Source organism: Ursus americanus, chromosome 23, assembly GCF_024610735.1.
Source record: "Ursus americanus isolate L20-20 chromosome 23, mUrsAme1.1.p, whole genome shotgun sequence".
NCBI lineage: Eukaryota > Metazoa > Chordata > Mammalia > Carnivora > Ursidae > Ursus > Ursus americanus.
This window is the reverse complement of record NC_142149.1, coordinates 125875-146929: the sequence shown is the minus strand read 5'-3', so window position 1 is coordinate 146929 and position 21055 is coordinate 125875. Positions and strand designations below refer to the sequence as shown.

General features: G+C 55.9%; 1 long non-coding RNA gene across 1 annotated transcript; it reads right to left on the bottom strand.

Annotated features, from left to right (window-relative positions):
- Window positions 1-4099: 4099 nt before the first annotated feature.
- Window positions 4100-7017, bottom strand: LOC123793073 (uncharacterized). The gene is made up of 3 exons (XR_006779846.2): window positions 6101-7017; window positions 5079-5202; window positions 4100-4933 (listed from the first exon to the last, which is right to left on the bottom strand). It is a non-coding gene; the product is annotated as an uncharacterized LOC123793073 (long non-coding RNA).
- Between the last annotated feature and the right edge of the window lie 14038 nt (window positions 7018-21055).

The window sequence follows — 21055 nt, the reverse complement described above, 5'->3', positions numbered from 1 at the left end:
TTGGGAGCTCGTGTCACCTCCAGGAACTCAGTGGTGGAGTATGTGGGTCAGAGTTCAGGACCAGGTATGACTGCAGCCAGCTGGCTTGGGTTTAGTCAATCACATAGAAGTTTGTGGCTCACCCCAGTTCATCTCTCGGAACACAAAACAGTGAGATTTACTGTTTCGGGCATTTGTAAAAAGAAAGTAGAGGGTTCTAGCCTCGTGGAAACGGCCAGCTTCCCAGGGCCTGTTCTCTTCCAAGTAACACTGCCCTGGTTATGATGGATGTCTGGGCCTCGATTCCTATGGAAATGGCCTGGTTCTCAGATATTGATGCTCTGGGCTTATCACTGGGTCTGCTTCGCAGATGCACACATGAGAACCAGGTCCTTGAGGGGAATAAGCTTCGACCAGAAATCCAGAAAACCAACTCTTTGGCTTTGAGTTTCATCAGCCAGTAAAATGTTCCCCCCACAACCTGAAGACTAATTGAAGCTTATTGACTTTTAATTTTCCCAAAAAATTAAAAAATAAAGCAAAGCAGGGGCGCCTGGGTGGCACAGTGGTTAAGCGTCTGCCTTCAGCTCAGGGCGTGATCCCGGCGTTATGGGATCGAGCCCCACATCAGGCTCCTCCACTATGAGCCTGCTTCTTCCTCTCCCACTCCCCCTGCTTGTGTTCCCTCTCTCGCTGGCTGTCTCTCTCTCTGTCGAATAAATAAATAAATCTTTAAAAAAAAAATAAAGCAAGCAATGGCAAACACTACCATTATCATCACGTAAGAGAAGTGAACGAAATGAGGGAGGAAAATGTCTGCGAATAAAGGGTGCTGCCCACCGAGGCTGCCAGCAGCCCTCACTGGCAGGGACGTATGGCTCTGCCCTTTGTCCCTGGACAGCAGTGGACAGTGGCCAGGCCCTGAGTGTGGGTGCTGGTCCGTAGCATGTTTAGGCATGAGGCCTGGAAGCTCCTTGCAGACCCTTTGTCCTCACAGTGAGAAAGGCCTGAGGGAAGGATGCTCAGCACATGCTCTGTGTCGTCCAAGGAGCTGCCTGCAATGACAGGGTTGCTGGGTCGCTCCCGGGCAAGACCCTGTCACTCCTGTCATTGCTCACTCAGGGGCCTGCTCCTGAAAGCTGCTCCACGGTGGGTCGTGGCCTGCCCACTGTCCTCTGGGGTGGGTCGGGGCCAGGCCTCTGTCATGGTAGAGGAGCCCAAGCTCCTGCTGGGGGCAGTCACTCTGGCCCCCACCCTTCTCTCAGTGAGACTGTCCCCTGCAGCTGTCTGGGGCAGGGGTCTCTGCTGCCCTAGAAGGGTGAGGTCTGGGGGTGACCCTCCTAAGGGTGGTCCCACAGCTGACCACCAAGGCCCTGGAGGTGTTCCAGGGTTCCAGAACAGCTGTATGACCCATATTTGTTAAGTCTTACTATTATTGTTGATACTCTTAAATGGAACATGCTGGCCACGTGCTGGTCGAACACGTGTTTCTGGGAAGTGGACACCCTAGTGAGGAGCTTCAGGGTCACCGTTGACTAACCCTAGTTGTGGTATTATTCATCTTGTAAGACTGACACCATCAACTGAAGCTTTCTCCAGTTTCCCAACAACCTTGCATGCTGTGTCTTAGGCCACTTCAGGGAAGAGGTGCCACAGTGCAAAGGAGGAGATCCGGGACCTGAGGGGAGTGGAGGGAGGGTCCCTTCACCTCCGAAGCCTCAGAATTCTGCTATGGTGACCACAGTTGCATTAGAATTGACCAACAGTTGTGAGAGTTTTCCAAGGACGCTATGCTGTGGTTTTCTGGATCCCAGCATCCGGCAGCGAGGGGACCTGTGAGGAGTGCATCCTGGTGCCTGTGTGTTGGCCTGTGGCCGTGCACTCCGCTCAGCTACTCTTGTCCAGCTTCCTGACCTGCTCCCCAGACGCTGGGTTCTTGGACCTGGGTCACTGCAAAGAGTCGTGGGCAATGGCACAGGGTGCCCGGAGCGTCAGTTGGCTGCCGGCCCCGTGAGGCCCCCCAGCGAGTGGAGGCCAGGTGTTTCTGCTGTGGAGTTACGTTTTCTCCCCTTTCCACCCTGCTCCCTTTGGGAAGAAATCACTACGCACAGCCCACTCTTAAGGGTGCACATTTCTTGGGGCGCCTGGCTGGCTCAGTCTGGTCCTCAGGGTCGTGAGTTGAGCCCCACGTTGAGTGTAGAGATGATTTAAATTAAAAAACTTAGACGTAAAAAGGATGCATGTTTCCTTTTAGGCTAATGCTGTTTCCTGGGCATCTGTTCACGTTGGTACAAAAAGAGCTTGGGATTCTTTTTGTACCAGGGTGGTATTCTGTCCCTTGTCCCTGGCATAAGGGATTTGACCAGTTTTCTCCTTGATATGCATTTAGGGTGTAGATAGAATTGAACATACATACTTTCTAAGCATTAGTTCTTACACTGGTTGACAAGTTGTTAGAAGTGGAATTGTCAGGTCAGAGTTCATGCCACTTCCTGTGCCCGCCAGCAGTGAGTGGGGTGCCCCAGCCTTGCCCACCAGAGCATTGCCAAACTCTTGGCTTTTGCTAAGCAGATCTATGAACAATGACAGTTTCTCGGTGTAGTTTTGACACTCATCTCTTTTTCCGGATGAGTTTAAGCATCTCCTATGATCAAGGACCTGGCATTTCCTTCTTCAGTGGCCTGTTTGTTCACTGATGGTCCAGAGCTCGTGTGTAAGGACCAGCCCTTCAACTGTGGTGTGAGTAGTCTGTGTGTCGTCTGTCTTTTTGTTTGTGCGGTAGTTGTTTTGGCCATGAATTTTTAAGGAAAAATGTTCGTCTTTTCTTTTATGGCCTCTGGAATTTGTAGGCTATAAAAGGCTTTCCTGTATGTTCTTCCAGTGCTGTTAGGGTCTTGCCCCTTACCATTTACGCTTCCAACCCTTGTAGGACCGTGCTGGTGTCTGGTGAGCTGTGTGCCTGAACTACGGTGCTTGACTGGTCGTTTGAATGCTGCTATCTGTAGTGTGATGCCTTTCCCATGCCCCAGCACCCCGTGTGTGTGGGTGTGTTCTGGACTGGGATCTGTCCCGTGCATCTGGTGACGCATGTGCCGGGATGTAGGCCCCTCGTGCCTGTCGCATCCCCGTGCTGCAGATCAAGTTTTGGAGAGCTGCTCTCCCCCCAAGTCCCGTCGCCAGATGGCTCTGCCCACAACTACCACCTCTGCGACCACCTGTCAGTGTCCCCTCTTCCTCCCTGGGCGAGCTGAGCAGGAATGTCTAGAGGACAAGATGTCCAAGACTTATGTGTGTGCTCAAATCTCGAGAGCTACCACGTTATCCGGGGCTCACAGGGGCACCGTGCGGCAGCACTGGCTGAGATACTCACCTTGGCGAGGAGCAAGTTTTTCGTTAGAGTTTTGCTAGGTTGGTCTTTGACCTGAGATGAAGTTCCTGGTCCTTCCCCGCTCCACCGCAGCGCCCAGTGCTTGGCAGAAATGGGGTTGCTCCTTGCCTCTTCGTTGCCCGGGTATGTCCTGCTGTTTCTCACCTGGGAGCACGTATCACCTGCTTGTGTCACTCTGCCTGAGACCTTCCTGACCCCGGGCAGACCACTCTGCCTTCTCAAGCATCTGTAATGAGCTGCAGTGAAGCATTTTGTATCCTTATCTGCCCAACGGAGCTCTGAGCACCAGGAGGCAGAACTGGTGCTGCTTCTTGGGTCCCCAGGCTCCGCAACTGAGTTGAGGGGCGTTGTGGATTCTGGAAGCGTCCGTGCATCACTAACACTCATCCAAGGCGAGCTGCGTGCTCACACAGCTTCGTCTAATCCCTAGACCAGCTGGCTTGTGACGTCGTGTCTTGCCAGTACCTCCTTTTGCTTCTCTGGGAGTCCACCTTGCAGGTAGCTATAGCCCAGAGGTGTGCTGGCGACAGTCCTGCCATCTCCTGGCACTGGGAAGTGTCCGTGGGGCCCTCCCTAGTCCTCGACCCATTCTCCCGGCACCCTCAACGTCCCACACTCTGCTCACCAGGGCCCCTGCTGAGCAAAATGTGGAGCAGGTGAGATTGGTCATTCTCTCCAAAGTCCCTCTCCTCCTGGCACCTCTCAGAATCTCTCTCCTTCCCTTTCCCCAACTCCTGGTCAACAAACCCCTTGGATATGTTAGTGGCTCGTCGCTTTTCCTGCTCGGGGTATTGGTCTTCTGCTAGGGGACTCTAGAAAGCCAGCAAGCGCTCCCACCCTGCCCCGTTTCCCCAGCCGGCTTCCGACATTGCTTAGGTGAGCAGGTATGTGGGCCTGCAGCAGCTGTGGGGGCCATGAGTTCTCTGCATCCCCACCTTCTACCCAGACGGGCACAGGTCCAGGTGGGACAGAGCAAACCCATGTCCCTGCTGGACTCAATGTGCCACGGCGGCCAAAAGCGCCATCTCCTCATGGTGCAGTCCAGGCAAACCACCCACCCCGGTGTCTGAAGTTTGCCTGTGGTCTTCGGTCGAGGCTGTGGGACGCCCGCTGGGGGGGCTGGGGGGCTGGGTCATGTGGGGTCAGTGAGAGCAAGCCTGTTAAGTCAGCGGAGGCCCTCCTCAGCAAGCTGGTCCTGCAAGCCGTCCCGGGAAGCGCTGACGTGCACGCGTCACCAGGGTAACGCACAGAGCCTTGGACGGAGCCGCATTCCAGCACGTATGGCCTGAGAGGGTCTCTCTCCAGAAACACGTCACTCCATTTAAGTTACTCCCCGAAAATACACGTTTAATAAACAGAGACTCCTGCCTGTCCTACGTGTGCTGTGATTTCTGTCAGAACGGGGATGCCTGAGTATCGTAGCTGCGCTGTGTCAGCCCGGGACGCCCGAAGCGACAGTGATTTGAGATGGAAAGACGGGCCATCGCACTCCTTGCTTCGTGTAGAACTGATCTTGTCTCACTTCTCCGTTGTCGGGCAGGGAGAACTCGGTCGTGACGACAATTCCTTGAAAAGGAAAACACCAAGCTTAAGATCCGTAAGTTTTCATCTGTGCTGGTGGGGTTTTGGCCGGAGGACAGAGTGGGAATTTGCCTGGGCAGGGGGAGGGTCCACACAGGGCGGGAAGCCCCCCACCCTACCCCTCACTCACACTCCCCTTCTGTGACTTGTGTGGTTGAAGAGCCAAGGACTCACAGGGGTTGGGGGGCAGTGCAGCCACCCCGAGCAGGGCGCACTCTTCCTGGTGACCGGTGCTCTGTCGGATGACTTACGCCCTAAGAATGTCGAGGCAGAGCCAGACAAACGCGACATTAGTCTGGGATGCTGAAGGGCCCTGATGCCTCACGGACACTGTTCTAGAATCACTCTCTCCTCCCTCCTCATGTGACTGGAGAGTGGCGTTCCCTCCCCTTTACTTGGACCCCACGGCTCCTCCTGAGGGGCCCAAGGAACTGGGCTGCCTGTGGTGGTCTTGTCCACTCAGTCAACAAACACTATTACCCGGAGCCTGGGTTCAACATACTCCCCCACCTCCACCCCATGCAGAGAGGCCCCAGGAAGTTGTGTGGTACAGGGGAGGGTCCCAGGCAGGGGTGGGGCCCTGGGGTAGAGGGGTGATCCCGGCAGTGGTGGACATGGGACCAGCCGGCTGGAGAGGGAAGTGAGCCTGGAGCTGTGGTGGTCAGAGGCTCTTCCGGAGGCTGGAGGAGGAGAGGGTATGAACAGGGGAGGAGGCTGGCTACCCACAGGTTCCGGCTTGCATGTCAGCTGCTGTCCGAACACAGCTAGGGTGTCATGCTCCCTGAGCCTTGCTGGGTCCTCAGGCGAGGGTCCCAGACTCAGAGACTGGAGACTGGTCTTGTGTCCACCCCTCAACCCCCATCCAGATCCCTGGTTTCCATACCACCTACGCAGCGTCTCATAGAGTGTTTCCTATTAACTTCATAAATTAATTATAATAAACTATAAAAAAGTAGAAGCTGTTATAGTCACAGGCTGAAGTCTCTTGACCCCTGGGTTTGGCACTGTTGCTGCGTGCACGGATTACATCATGGGTCCAGGTAAGAAACAGGGTCATCTGACACACGGAGGAGGACAGAGACAGACGCAGGACCAGAGCTCTCAGGTACCCTGCCTTTGGAGAGCTGCTCTGGAAGTATTCGGGGCTCTTACCTCTGTTACATCCCACCCAGAGTCTTGCTTGGAGCCCCACAGAGCTGAAGCGATGCTCCCAAAGGGTTACTGACCCCAGCCGTCCAGGTCCTGTCCTCCTGGAGCCCACTGCAGCCCAGGGACACCTTTCTGGGTGGCCCAGGTGGGGTCAGCAGCGAGTGGGGGCCGTTCTGGTTCCCCCACCCTCCCTGGGTCCCACGTGCTCTGGGCTCCGGGACCCCAGCAGGGCAGGTAGCATTGCGTTCCCCTCTCGGCTCACGCGGCTGCTTCCGTGGCCTCTGGGGGGACCAGGCGGAGCTTCCCCTCTATCCCTCACACAATGATGTGGCCCGTTGGCTGTCCAGCCAGCCTCAAGCAGGCCGCCTGCTCGGTCCTTCCTCCCTGGGAGGGTGGCTTTCGCACAGGGACGTTGTGGCCCCACCCTGGGGGCCTGCACAGGAAGTCAGGCCTCCACTCTGACATGGGTCCCTGCACAGAGCGCTGCCCAGAAGTGCAGGCGTGAGCAGTCGGACACCCCGGAACACCCACCGAATGGCCCCGAACCACCCTCCCTCAAGGACAGGGATGGAGTCCTCCTCAGCAGGCCTGGACCCTGAGCGCTCGTTTCCCTTGGAGCCATTACCCCTGTTCTAGAATTCACTCTACTCCCTTTCTTCTCTCTCATCAAACCCGGCTCTGTGATCAGGGCAGCCCCTCTGATAAAGGTGTGGGTACTGCACCCCACATGGACGGACACAGCCTCTGAGGCCCCAACCCCAGGCCCCTCCCTCCCCCGGGGGGCTATGGAAGGGAGGGCTTCCCTGAGGAGGGCGGGTGGGGACAGCCGCAGCCAGGAGGTGAAACAAGATGGTCACTGTGGTCTCCGCCCACGGCCTGAGCAATGGTGCTCCGGGTAGCATTGGGACCTGCAGCGCGACAAGCTGCCCCACGCGCTCTCAGCTTTCACGCTCAGCCCTCAGGCATGGCATTGCTCCCTTCCTGTATCAGGTGTTTCTATGAAGAATACGTAAGTATGCTAAAAAAAAAAAAAAAAAAGTGAAAGCAGTCTAGGGGCGCCTGGGGGGCTCAGTCAGTTAAGCATTCGACTCTTGATCTCAGCTTGGTTCTCTGTCTCAGGGTCGTGAGTTCAAGCCCCGAGTGGGGCTCCAAAAAAAATGGGAGCAGTCTGAGAGTCCCTGGGGGGTAGAGTCTGCTCTCCCCTTCCCCGTGCCATATCTTCAGTGAGCACTCTGCATGCCCTTATGTATATATTTTTCTATCCGAGCTTCTGTTTCTCATCCCAGATCTCAAATAATCCCCCTGTCTTCTAGGGAATGTCTTCCTACACAGCCCACTTCTTCTCCGCCCTGGCGATGTGCACGCCTCTCCCCGCGGTGGGCCCTGCTACGAGAGCAGCCCCTGTGCGACGTTGCCGTCTCTCTCTGCCTCTGGGCTGAGGCCGGGGAGCGCAGTTCTTCCGGGGCAGACACCAGTCCTGCGTGCCCTGGTGCGGGGCTGCTGTCCCTCCATCCGGGACAGAGAAGGAAGTCACAGCGGGGTCGTTGACCCTCACACAACCGAGGCCGTGAGGCAGAGGTGGTCCATGTCGTCCAAGCTACGCTCATAAGGGGAGAAGAAACACAATGAGAAAAATGATAAATAGGCAATTTTTCTGGAGTTTAAAAGCTGTTGGCTTAAGGCACAAACTTCACATTTGTAAGAGCCAAGCTGTCGTGTTTCCATGAGACCAAAAAGACACACACGTGGTGGGTCGTCTGAGGCGTCAGGGACACCCTGCCGTTCATGGTGAGGTCACTGCCCTCACTGATTCTGTGAGAAGCCTTGTTTACATTCTGACCCCAGGCCTCCAACATTCCTTAAATTGTTGGAAACTTGGGAGCAGAGACCCACATGAAGTTCAGACATCCCCCACCCCCACCCCCGCCCTGCACCGTCCATGCAGCCACCGTCGGCCTTGGACTGGGGGCTTCGTGCAGGAGGGTGGATGGAACAAAGGGTGCAGAAGGCATTGGCTGACCTTAGAGATGGGGTGTCCCGCCCTCCCATGCAAAACTGGGACCGTGGGTCCTGGAGGGTTGAGGGGAGGTGTCTGCAGGGCTGGCCTGCAGGGCTGACAGGCCTGGGATATCCAGATGGTCAACACACCTCCATGGACTCGTGGGTGAGAACCAGGGTGTGGGAGGCTGGTTCCATTTTCCTCTCCTGGTCCCTCTGGGCACGGGACAGGGGACACACTCTGTCTCGGTCCTGGATGTCTCCCACTCTGGGTGAAGGGGCCTCAGGAGGAGGGACTCAGGGAGCTCTGCCTGGAAAGCATCTGAGAGAGTGTTTGGCTATTCAGCAAGGTCAGGAAACTGCCAGCTGAGAAAGGTAAAGGGGGGAGCAGCCAGATGGGAAAGGAGGGAGAGAGAAGCCAGCAGATGAGGGTCAGGGTGCGGCAAACACAGGAGGGGATTGTGGACTCTGTCTGGAGGGTGAGCAAGAGAGGGGTAAGGAGGAGGTGGGCCAGGCTCCCCAGGCCTTTACAAATGGCAGACAGATGAAGCTCGGCTACTGGGTTTCCCTTATACCCAGGCAAGTCTGACCTCATTTGTGTGCATGAATTTTTATTGGGTGGTGAGGCTCCAAGCAGGTCCCTGGGGAGGGTGCACAGTGGGGAGGGGCAGGCAGGTGGGACACCTGGTGCTGGAAGGAGCTCCCTGGTGTGTCAGGATGCAATTTGGGGCATGGAACTCAGAGCAAAACCAGCAGGGTCAACCTTGAAGTCAGTGTGACGTGGGGCCCAGATGGGTATGGTCAGAGCAATTGGGTTTGGCTCAGGAAGCAGGCACGTGTTTTGGGGGCTGTGCCTGGGGAGGGTGCCCTTGGGCCCAGCAGGGGATCAGGCGAGGGCGAGGGAGGCACCCATGGGCTGGCAACATGGGGGGAAGCCGATGGCCAAATGAGGAGACATCTCACGTCTGGAAGAGGAAAGCCCCAGCTGGACAGCTGTGCGCTGAGGGGCAGGAACCTGGTGTTTTCAGGGGGTCGGCCCAGAGCAAGAGACTGCTAGGGGCTGCATCCCGGGGACCCCCAGCACACCAAGACCATGGGGTGTGGGAAAGTGGACTCGGTCTCAGGGTGGGACTGAGGCCCAGTCGGGACTCTGCTCCACAGAGGAGGCCTGGCTGCTCTGAGTTCGGCTGAGGTCCACGTGGGGAGAAGGAGGCAGACACCCCACACTCAGGTGCTGGCTGAGTGAATCCTGGGGATTTTCTGCACTCTGTCCCCGTGCCCCTGATGCCTTCATGGGGTGGGCACTTTCAAAAGGGTTTTCTCCATTATGATCTAAAATAAGAGCTCTTTTAAAATGTTAGAAGCAAATCATTATGTTTACAAGACACATTTGCTCACTACCCCGTTGGCTCCTTTTCTAGCCGCACTACGCTCTCTGTCACTGTCACGTTCCCCAAAGTGTTGCCACCAAAGGCTAATTGGAGACTTAGATGTTCAGCTGCACCCCCACTTTCTCTGTTCCCTCTTTTCTCACCACTTCTTGTTAACTTTGGGTTTGCTTCTTCCTCTTACCCCTTCTTATGCCCTTGATTCTGGCTGCGCTGCTTCAGTTATTAAATACCTCATTTCACAAGTATGCGTGCGAGCAGCTGGCCCTGTTGCCGGGCGACATCAGCAACCGGCACTCCTGTCCTCAGTCTCGGGGGTTGAGGCTGTGGGGTCCCCATACCTGCCTGCGGCACTGCCCTGGGAGACCCATGGGCATGGAGGGGACATGCTGTCCTGCTGCTTCTCCCCTACTTCCCATTCCACCCCCGCCCTTCCCGTGACCGCCCTGCTTGTCCTGCCTTCTTCCCGGGATGTTGGACCTGGATGGCTTTGTGGCTCTGGGGGCACTGCCTGCCGAGGCCTGGGTCAAGAAGAGGCCCACGAGAGGCAAGGCTGGATGCGGTCCAGTGCCTGTCAGGTCCCTGCCTATGTGTGCCCATTGTCCTCCCGTGGGGACTGGGGATATCAGTGGGCCTGGCAGGACCTGACCCTCACCCTGTCTCTGTCAACTCCCCCATACACCCTCCATGGGCTCCCTACTCCTGTACCTGCCACAAGGCGGTCATGGGCCTCACCATTTGCTGGCCAGTACCCACTCTGCTCTCCAAAGGGTCAAGAGTGGTCTCTACCCTGGGGCAAGAGTGGGGTCCCCTGTGCCCCTATGTTGCTGGGAGTCCCAGGATTTAGGATGTGTGAAGGAGCCTTCCAGAGCCTTTGGGACTCAGTCCAGAGACTTGTTCTCAGAGAATCACCAACTAGAGTCCCTGGAGTTTGTCCTCTCCCCAGGAGCAATGGGAACCATGGGGTCCAGGTGGCACCCTCTGCACTGGGCAGGGGCTGGGCAGGTTTTTCACACCCTCCTCTTGTTTGCAAAGAAGAATATTGGCTCCTCACCATCCTTGACATATCCCCAAGGCTCACCCCTGCTGCTTAAGGAAAATGCCTTTCTTACCCCAACACTCTCAGAGCCCCCCCAATCCCCAGGAGCACCCATGTTGCAAACATTTTGGTACCCAGATCTGCCCTTATGTTAGAGGCCCCCTCAGACACCTAGTGACAGTGTGGCCCCAGCCTCCATTCCCTTCAGATCCTTGGCTTTTGGGGAATTTATTCTCCATTCTTTTCAGTGTCTCTATCACGCAGCAAGTACTGAGAATAAATATATAAATAAGACATAATCCTCATCTTTAAGGAAAAGCAAAACAGAACATAAAATACTTTAAAACTACAGAGATTAGAGATCTGAACCCTTTTTACAGCTCATTTTTCTTTAATCAGAAGAATGAAATTTGCTATTTATTAAAAATTTGTCATATATGCAAGATAGCGCATTCCCCCAGGCACACAGAGTTCGAAGAAGACTGGAACGCCCCCTGTGCTCCCACCCACTGGCACGGCGGGGAGGCGGTGTGAACGGACCCTGGACCGCCCTGCACGGTGCTCCACGTGCTCCGGACCCTTCCTGTTTGTGGATCTGGTGAGTCTAACATGGTCTCTGGCTGTGGTTTTATTTTTAGTTTCCCTGATTATTAATGAAAGTGCTGTCTTCCCGCACACTTCCCGGCCATGCCAGCTCCCTTCGGCGTGCGCCAGCCTCTACCCACCTTGAGCGGGTGTCCTGTGGTGCCTGAGCCAATGCCCGGCGATTTCTCTGTGGGGACCCTGCCTCGTCTGTGTGGTATTTTTCTCTGAGTTCGGGACCTGTCTCTTGTCTTTGATGAAGTTCTTAATTGGAATGCAGTGGAATTCGCCTGCCTTTTTCCCTTTATGATGTCCCCGTGTGTGCCCTAACCAACCCTTCCTGGGCTTGAATGTGTAAAGATATTCAAAATCTTGCTTTTCACATACGAGCGCTTATCCATCTGGAAGCAATCTTCTTTGTGTTTGGTTCAAGGTAGGGATCCAGTTTCACTTTTTAATGTGCGTGACCAGCTCCCCGGCACCGTTTGCTGACGTGCACTTGAGCCCCGTCAGGCGCCAGGGTTCCATCTGCTCGTGGGGCTGCTTCTGGGCTCTGTGTTCGCCCCGGTGGCCAGTGCCACGGCACCCTGGTCTCTACAGCTTGGTTATAGGTCTGACGCCCTGTAGGGCAAGCTTCCCTGCCTTGTGTTTCACTCACTCAGTACACATTTATCGAGCATCTAGTACGTGTCCGGAAGTTTCTAGGTGCTGGAAAAATGTCCTTGAAAAACATCTACCTTCTTTAAGCCTACATTTGAATGGGTTGTAATATTGGGGAGGGGTGGGCTATAAGCTTAGTGATAGAAGGTTCTGGGGAAGAAAGAATCAGGCGCATGAAGAGGGGTGGGGGTGGAGGCTGCGGTTGAAAGGGACAGAGCCAGCAGAGGGGCCATCTCTGCACAGCTTTCCCGCTGACTCTGGCAGGGATGCGTGCCTCTCACTCAGCCTCCCCTTCTCCCTGTGCTGCAGAGGCCGGAGGGCGGTCCTGAGAGCACTACACCTCCTCCGAGCTTCCCATTCTGGCCCCAATGACCCCAGCCCCCTCCAGTGTGTTAACACTTAGTAAGCACCACTGTGTGCTGGGTGGTTCTAGCCGCTCTCTGTTCTCAGGGCCCACGGTGCACTTACCCTGGTGTCTCCAAACCCACCACTTTCCACGATTCTGCCTCTGTCAGAGGGGGTTGCCCAGATCCACACTGTTGGGGTGTGGATTGCACCTGCAATGCTCCCTTGGGCTCAGCAGCCGCCCGTGAGCCTGGGAACTGCTGTGCAAGCGGGGTGTCTGGTGTCCTGCGCCCGAGGGCGAGAGTCGGGCCCAGCCTCAGCCCGCAGCTCTGCCAGCTCAACGCCAGATCCAGGAGCGGCTCTCCCTTCTCTTCCTTTTCCCCGTTCGGGTTCTGATCACTCGTCTGTTTATTCCACGTGTGGATTCTCCAATCTGCAGTTCTCTGGGCGGTGAGGGCCAGACCCTGCCAGCTGCTAGCCCTGCAGCAGAAGCCTCCCCGTGGCTGCAACGCTCCTAAGACTGGGAGCGAGGGTTCTTGGGACCCAAAGGCTGGGCCTTCAGCTCAGTCAGTGCACTTCTCAGCGTTCGCATTGTCCTACTGACAGCAGATCTGCACCACACTCCTTGTTCCTTTGCACGCAAGGTTGCTACTGCAGGAAGAAATGTTCTCAGTGGGTGGCCCCTGGGAAGCAGAGCCAAGTGCTGTTTCCTCAGCGACCCGTCAGTGGTGCCGGGGATGAAGGAGGCCCAGGCCTAGCGGGCACCCGGCCTCGCCTGGGGCCTTGGGGACACAGCCCAGAGACAGTTTCCCTTCCTGGGAGCAAAGCTGCTTTCCCCTTGATCACAGTGTTTTCCCAATAGACGAATGGGTCAAGGTCATAAGCAGGTAGTTCAGAATTGTGAGAATCCAAAAGGCTAATAAGTATATGGAAAAAATGGTCTCACCTGTGATCAAAGAGCCACAGAGCAAACCAGCTAGGCCTTTACACCTTTAAAAATGTTATTTATTTGAGAGAGAGCAAGAGAGCGTGCACACAAGCAGGGGGAGCAGCAGAGGGAGAGGGAGAAGCAGACTCCCTACCGAGCAGGGAGCCCGCTGTGGGGCTCGAACCCAGGACCCCGGGATCAGGACCTGAGCCGAAGGCAGACGCGTCACCGACTGAGCCCCTCAGGCGCCCCAAGGCCTTTCATCTTATACTGTGTGCTGGAGGTTGTGGTCACTGAGAGTCTGGTCCTGTGCCATTTTCAGGGAAGAAGTCTGCCCGTGTCCTTGAGAAAGTGCACACCTTTGGACCTGTGCCTTCTACTCTGGATAAGCCATCTCGAAGAAAACAGAAGTGGACAAAACTTAGGCACCAACATGTTCTCACAGCCTTGTTTATAAGGAGAGAGATACGAGTTAGTGTGCCCAGTGCCAGAAGCACAGCCGAGTCGGTTCCTATGCCTCTGGCCATGGTTTCAGCTGCAAGGGAGCAGACGGCGTGTCTATGAATGATGGAACATAGGCAGCACATAACAACAGGTGGGATGCAGTCCGAAGATTAGGGAGGTGGCCGTGACAATAAAAAGCATGATGGGAAAATCCTGCCTGCGTTGGAGAGCGTTGCCAAGGGCAGGAGGGAAGCATCTGTATGTTGATGGGGTGGTGGCCAGAGCGCATGCATTCATCAAAATTCACAGAACTGCACTTAAGATCTGTACATTGTATTATGTATTATGTATTATTATGTATCTGTGTTACGTATGTTAATTATGCCTTACCAAAGTCAATTCAAAATATGTAGTGTAAAATTCCATGTGGAACTTCCCCCCACATTATAAAACATAGGAAAAAGGCAAAGGAAATATCCCTAAATACCCTAATGGTCCTTTGGGGATGGTGGGGCCTGGGGAAGTGGGTATTTTCTTCTTCAGACTTCAGTTTTCTGCATTGTTGTGGGTTGAATAATGCATCTCCTTCCAGACATGTCCATGTTCTAACACCTAGGCCTGTGACTGTGACCTTATTTGGAAAAGGATCTTTGCAGGAGTAAATAAGATCTTAAGATGAGAACATCTTGGGCCACTGGGTGGGTCCTAAACCGGATAACGAGTGTCCTCATAAGGGACAGAAGAGGAGAGACACAGAGGGGAAGCCATGTGATGAAGAAGACGGAGATGCAGTGATTCAGCCCAGGGACGCCTGGAGTCCCCAGTAGCCGGGAGAATCACAGAAAAGCCCTTCCCTAGAGCATCTGGACGGAGGGGGGTCCTGCCAACACCTTCATGTCAGGCTTCTGGTCTCCAAACCTGGGAGAGGATGATTTCAGTTGTCTTAAGCCTCTCCGGTTTGTGGTCAGCTGTTAGAACAACCCTAGGAAATGAATACAGGCATGGAAAACCTCTACGCCCAGAAAAAAACGTTTACCTAAAATAATGAAAAGTAGAAAACTCTACAGAGGATAAGCCATGCCGTGTTCCAGGGGTCAGAGCACCTGGGGCTGCTGCCTGGCTGAGTGGGCGGACGCCGTCCCCCCTACCCTGAGCTGGCCCTACCTCCTGGGCTCCTGCCCTGCATCCCTCCTTGGTTCCCCGTGTCTTCCCAACCCCTGCTGTCTTTCTCCCTGTCTTCCTTCCTTTTGTCTGCTTTCTCTTAACAGATTATGATACAGAGTAAGATTAGCTTTAAGGTAAAATGAAGGACAATTTGTGTGCCTCAGTCTTGGTTTTAAAGTTGCTCTGACCTCTGCTTCCCTTGTCTGCACTTCCGACCTTGGCCACATCTCTCCTCCTGGCCCCACCCACCGGGCCTGGCCCTCTGGTGCAGCCTCCACCCTCCAATGAAGACAACTGGCTTCAGGGACCGTTTTCTTCCTGCAACTGCTTTTCCCAAGGATCTCTGACTGCTCCTGTCTGTGGGATTGAAGCCCAGCTCCATATCCTGGTAATCACTGATTCCAACACATGTTCCCGAGATCCCTGAACCCTCATTTACTTCTCGCCTACGCAAACCACCGAAACCCATCCCCTCCCCATTCCCTGAATGTCCCCACTCCTGATCCCCACCTAACAGCCTCACTCCCTTGTTTCCCAAGCTGAATGCTGCCTGCTCTGACCCTGACCAGCATACTGGCTTCTCGGTCTGCTCCCATCTGTCCCTCCAGTGCCCACCCACCTCCAGGCCAGAGCCAGACCATGGAGCCCGTGGGCTCCCCTCAAATCTTGCCCTCAGATGCTCCAGGCCCCTAGTGCCCTGCACCTCCTGCGGCCCAGTTGGGGTTGGGCCGACCTGGGTTAAGGTCTTTCCTCAGGGTGCCCAGCTCAGCACACATGAGCTCTTACCACCAAGGGTGTTACTGTTTTGTTTTCTCACGTGTTAAGTATTTAATGTTTGTTGAATAAATGTTTGCTCTTTGGTACTAAGCGGAACAACACCAGTTTCTTTGTGAATGCTGGGGAGGCCGCGAAGGAGGTGATATCAGGAGGGTTAGAAGGGCTGGACCACAGGGGGAGGGAGGGATGGCCCACAGGCCATTTACCCGTTCCCCCAATGTCACCTCCTGGCCTTCCTGCTAGGGCCTCGCTCTCCCCACTCGGATGAGATGGTGTCTCTGCCTCAGCTCCTCTGGCCTGAGACTCAAGATGGGTGCACACGGTGGACAGCGGGAGCAGCAGGGAGCCCGTGATGCCTGCGGGTCAGGCCGAGTACGGTGGACTTCGCTGCGGGTGGCTCTCTGAGTCAGAGGCTGAGGTTCTGTTGGGTTTCTCTGTCTGCTGGGGACCCAGTTCAAGGTAGACACAGGGCCTCCAAGAAGATATGCTGGCCCATGGTCATCTTGTGTTATGCCAAGGGGGGAGGGTGTTTTTTTTCAGAATGGAGGTTTTTGTGTTAATACCTCTCTGTATTTACTTACAGCCTAGGGCGCACCATGAGCTCTCAAATACACCTGTGCCGTCAGAGACAGATGGACTAGGGTGGACACTGGGCCAGGCCAGGGCTGAGGTGCCTTCTGGGTGGGATGGGCCCTCTGCCCAATACACTGCCTGCTGTGCTCTAGGCCTGCAGTGAAGAAGGCTGGGAGAGCAGGGTCTGCCCATCCCCCTCTGCCTCAACCTCATTAACCCTATGGGCACAGGCTTCATCCAGACGCTGCAGGCCTGCCTTAGCTGGAGGCTCTGGAAGTACCCGCAGAAGAAATGAAGAAGGAAGAATTCAGGGAATCCTCAGGCAGGACAGACCAAACTCTTAGAGTTGAAGCCCCCAGATGGTTGAAAGCATTGAGGCCCTTCCTGCTGGGTGCTGGGAGGCGCTGTTAGGGGCTGGGAGGGGCTGGGGGGCATCTTCCATCACACAGGTCTTCCTCTGCCACACTGTGTCCACATGAGGCTGACATGGACAGACCCAGGGAGCCAGGTTGGTGGAACCACGCTGGTTCCTGGACCGTGTGGGGGTGGGGGTGGGGGGTCGGAGCTTCAGTGAGTAGGCAGAAAGGGTCCCGAATTTGTCCTTTGCGAGCCAGGAGTCCTATTTACCTGAAATGAAAAAATGGTTTTAGAACAGTGGGTCAGGGCCCAGAGGGGGACCAGCTCTGGCTAGGTGTCCGGTTCTCTGTCTGTGTGTCTCGTCTGGCGTGGGTGTGCACTCAGGTCTCACCAGGGTTTAGAGTGTGCAAACCAGGACCCTGTCTCAAGTTTCGCCTGGTTGGCGTGGGCTCAGGCCTTCTGTGCTGGTCCCTCAGCCCCGCACTCAGGTGCCTGACAACGTCTCCCGCAGCAGCTCCCACTGGAGCATCACTGGCCTTTGCTCGCGGGCGGGGTTTGCCCTCTCTAGACACCTGTGAATCCCAGCAGCCTCGGCGTCCTCGCACCAAACCCAGAGGAGGACCTAACTCTTCCACACAAGAGGGTCAGGAGGGGCAACCTCCCACCACTCGGCCTACGAGGGCAGGTAAAGGTGCACGCGGTGCCCAGGCTCGTCTCCCGCTGTCCAGGAGGGGAGGGAGGGAGGGCAGTCAGGCTGGCTGAGCAGGTTACATAACAGCTCACACGTGGGTTTACTTTGGCTGCTTAAAACCCTAAACCCTGTGCAAACGGCCCGCCCTCCTCTGGCCATTGGAAACCCTCCCTGTTGGCTCCGCAGATGTGCTCATGGAGACGGTGCTGAAAGACACAGCTGCGGCTGGATGCCTCTGTGGCCGTGCCACGTGGGCTGTGACCTCCTGTCAGCTGAGCGAGGGTCCCTGGGGAGTCTTGGCAGCTTTGGGCCGCACAGATGCCTTGGAGCGAAGGCTGGGGGACGGGGGTGCGTGGGGCTCTGTCAGCTCTGCCTGCCTTCCCTGCCTGGTGGGACCACAGCTGACTCCTGCCTCTCTCCTACGTGGTGAGGGTCTCTCTATTGACCTGAAAGGTGTCTATTACTGTCACTATTTTCTGCATGGAGTATTGGGCTTCCTCCCAGCCGCCATACCACTCTATCTGCCTCTGCCCGTGGGTCCCCTCGCCATGGCATGGAATCAGCCAAACGAAGCCCACAGAAGGGCTGGTGCTTGATAACACACCAGTGCCCTCTATGTCCAGATACCTGAATTTCATAGGAAATATTGACATAATTCTGACAAAGGAATGAATCTCTAATGGTGAAATACCAGCTTGTGAGAGGGGACATTTCTGAATGCAGACCCTTCTATCGAAGAAGATATCAAATCTCACATAGGGCCAGGGCTGGGGTCCATATCCAGAGAGAATATATTTACAGAGCAGCCAAGGACTGGTCTTTCCATGTAGGTGGCTCATCAGAAAAGTCTCCTTTGGCTAGACAGTGACGTGAAGGCTTAGGACGCTCCTGCCAAGTGGTCTCTGTCCTCCGTGTTTGGGAAAGACCTCACCCGTCATCATGTCCGGGGAGGAGTCTGCTACGGCTCCTGGTACAGCCTGCAGCCCACTGTCAAGACTGGAAAATCCCCTTGGTGGGGGGCTGCTCTAGCAAAACCGGCAGCTGTGACAGCAGGCCGCCCAGTGCCCTGCCCAGTTCACAGGAAAACAGGGACGGGTCTGGGGGACACGGAGGGCCCCATCCAGCCTCACCGGGGCCAGCAGCTGGAAGTTCCCTGCTGCTTCTCACTCCTGAGGCAGTAACTCCGTGAGTTCAGGCGTGTGGCAAAGTCACGGGTCTTGATTTTTCCCGGTCACTCTGGATGTCAGCCATCACCATGGGGCCTCCAGGAACTCCCAGAGGCACTGCCTTCGCATCCTCCGTGGCCCCTGGCCCTTTCAGCCTATCTAGCCCGTCCCTCCGTGGACCCACTTTTGAGAACAAAGGCCTGTGTGCTGTGGTACAGGACAACCCAGACCTCCGGGACACACGCGGGACACTTCGTGGCATAAGGAGGGACCGTTTCCTTCGGGGCTCCGACTCTGAGTCCCCACTCCTGAGATGTCTGTGGAGGACAGGAGCTCCGTTGGTCACCGTGCTCCAGGCTTCAGGGGCACAGATGAGGAAACCGGGGCTTCTCCGGGTCACTGCGTGGTGGGGCGGAGGTTGGGCAGCAGGGCCCAGGCCGGCTGCCCAGGATGCAAGTGCAGCAGGAGCCTGCCGAAAGCCTGCACGTGAGCACAGAATCCCAGGTGTGGAGGGAACTCTGCTCCTGCAGCACAGGACAGCAGGCACGGAGGGTCTGGGTGGGATTGCTTTTCAGCTTTGCAGGACTGGGCACAGGAGTGACTTGGCAGGTGCTGGACCTGGCTTATTTTCCACTTGGCCCCTTTTTTGATAGAATTTATAATAGCTATTTGCCCAATTCCAAATGCAGTATGTAGCATGTACACTCTGAGTGAAGTAAAGATGTACTTTGTTTAAGAGGAAGTGCTCTGTGGAGAAGGTGGGCTGAGAAGGATATAACTGAGGCCCCCAGTTGGGCTCTGGGCTCCTGGCTGCTAGGACACCAGCATAGATGGGACCCTAGAGGCCAAGACTGCGCTGGCCTTAGACCCTCCCCTGGGGAAGAGCTCACAGCTACCCTTAGGCAGTTCATCTCTTAGTGGAGGGACCCTTTACACGCTCCCAAGTCATCCCCATGCTCAGAGCTATGGCCTTACCCCCCACCTCCCCTTTGGGACCTTGGGTTTCAGCTGTGGTGTCACCCAGTTGCTGGAGTCCCTGGTGGGAAAGGAATGGGCTGGGGGCTCTGGTTTGCCCAGAATTCCTTGTGCCTGCCCAGATGTGGTGTCCATTTGTGGGTCCCAGGGCTGAGCTGCGGTGCAGACCCTGGGTCCTCTACTCAGCCTGGCCACGCCTCATGGAGCTTTGGTGGGAATTAGGTTAGCAGACAAATGTGAAGAGCTTAGAACAGAGCCTGGCCCATGGTAAGCAGCCTTGTGTCAACATTTGCCGCCTGGATCAGGTTGTCCCTGGAGTGACCGACAGTCCAGGGATGGGGCAGGACCCATCGGACAGGAGACGCACATGTCTCAGGGAGAGGGGGCAGCACACCACACGGGAGGGCCTGGCGTCGCCCCGGCAGCGCTCACAGCCTTGTGCCCCTCCAGGCCACCTCGGATTATTATGGCCTCAGACAGGCAGGACTCAGCCAGGAGCTCCAGCCCCGGCCTCCTCTCTGCTACAGCACTGCTTCCAGGCTGGATGGCCAGGGGTGACTGCCCTCAGGTCCACGCCGGGAAGGCTGAGCGGGGCTCGGGGTGGGGGCTGAGAGGAGGCTTCTGCCTGCCCCTTCTGTCCACGTGTGTATGCTGTTTCCTGACAGAAACCCTTAACACAGCTATGCTGACTCGGAAGTATTTTTATTGTTGGACCCTTGGATTTCTTGTTTCTCTTTCTCTAAATGGCCAAGGAGAGACGAGGTGGAATTTTCCAGATTCTTCCGGTGCAGCTCTCTTCGTCTCCTTCTTGCAAGGCTTTTAATTATTATTATTATTTAAACATGTTTAGCAACAGTCTGACAAGTGCCTCACGCAGCCTGCTGGTGCCTGGTGCTCGGCCCTGCTCTCCACCCTGGTTCCCCAGCCCGCCCTCGGTTCCGGCAGCCAGCAACCAGGCCGGGCGCAGGCCCGAGTGCCAGGCTCATTATTTCATTTTGTCAGCATCGTGGAAAACATTTGCTTTCTGGGAGGTGACCCTACTTTCAAGCGCCAACCTTTGGAGAAAACAGGACATGAAAGCTGGTCTTGGCTTTGAGGCCCAGACAGGCCTGTGTCCTCACTTGCAGCTTGTGGATCCATCTGGCTCAGGAGCCCCACGGGGCTCAAGTTCATCCAGAGGTTCCCTTTCTTCCGTAAGAGCCACGCCCAACTGGCCACTGAACGCGATGAGTCTGAGCTGACTGCCCCCTGCACACACTGTAGGTCACTGCCTGGCATGGCTTCCCCCCAGGGGCCCGGGGTCAGGACCCACCCTGATGACTGGACCGTGGGCAAGGGGACACAGGGAAGCAACGCTCCAGTGCAAAGCAGCTTGCTCCAATGCCTTGCCCGAACGGCTGGAGGTCAGACCAGGCAGACTCTGTCCTTCTGCCTGGGGAGGGCTCCTTCGCACTTGGGTCTGCCCAGGCTCCCCAGGGAAGGGTAGGGGGCACAGACCCTGGGACAGGCCACAGGGTGACTTCAGCCTGCTTGACAGGTCACTGAGGCTGCCGTGGCAGAATGCCTTGGTTTGCCAGTCCCATGACACCAGATAGAACCTTTTGAAGCGGTTTGACTGAATTTAACCGTTTTGTCATTTCAGTGAACGCAAGGCCTCTTTCATAATGCCAGAAACCGGATTCAACAAACACTGACATCTCCTGCAGAGACCTCACGTGGAGACACCAGCGTGGCCCCAGAGCTCCGGGGTACTCGCTGTTAGGGAGACAGACATGCAGTCATGTCCCATAGAGACAGGCCAGAGCTGGGACCCGCAGAGTTGCACCAGAAGGCCTGAGTCTGAACCCTGCCTCCCCCCCGATGGGCCTGGA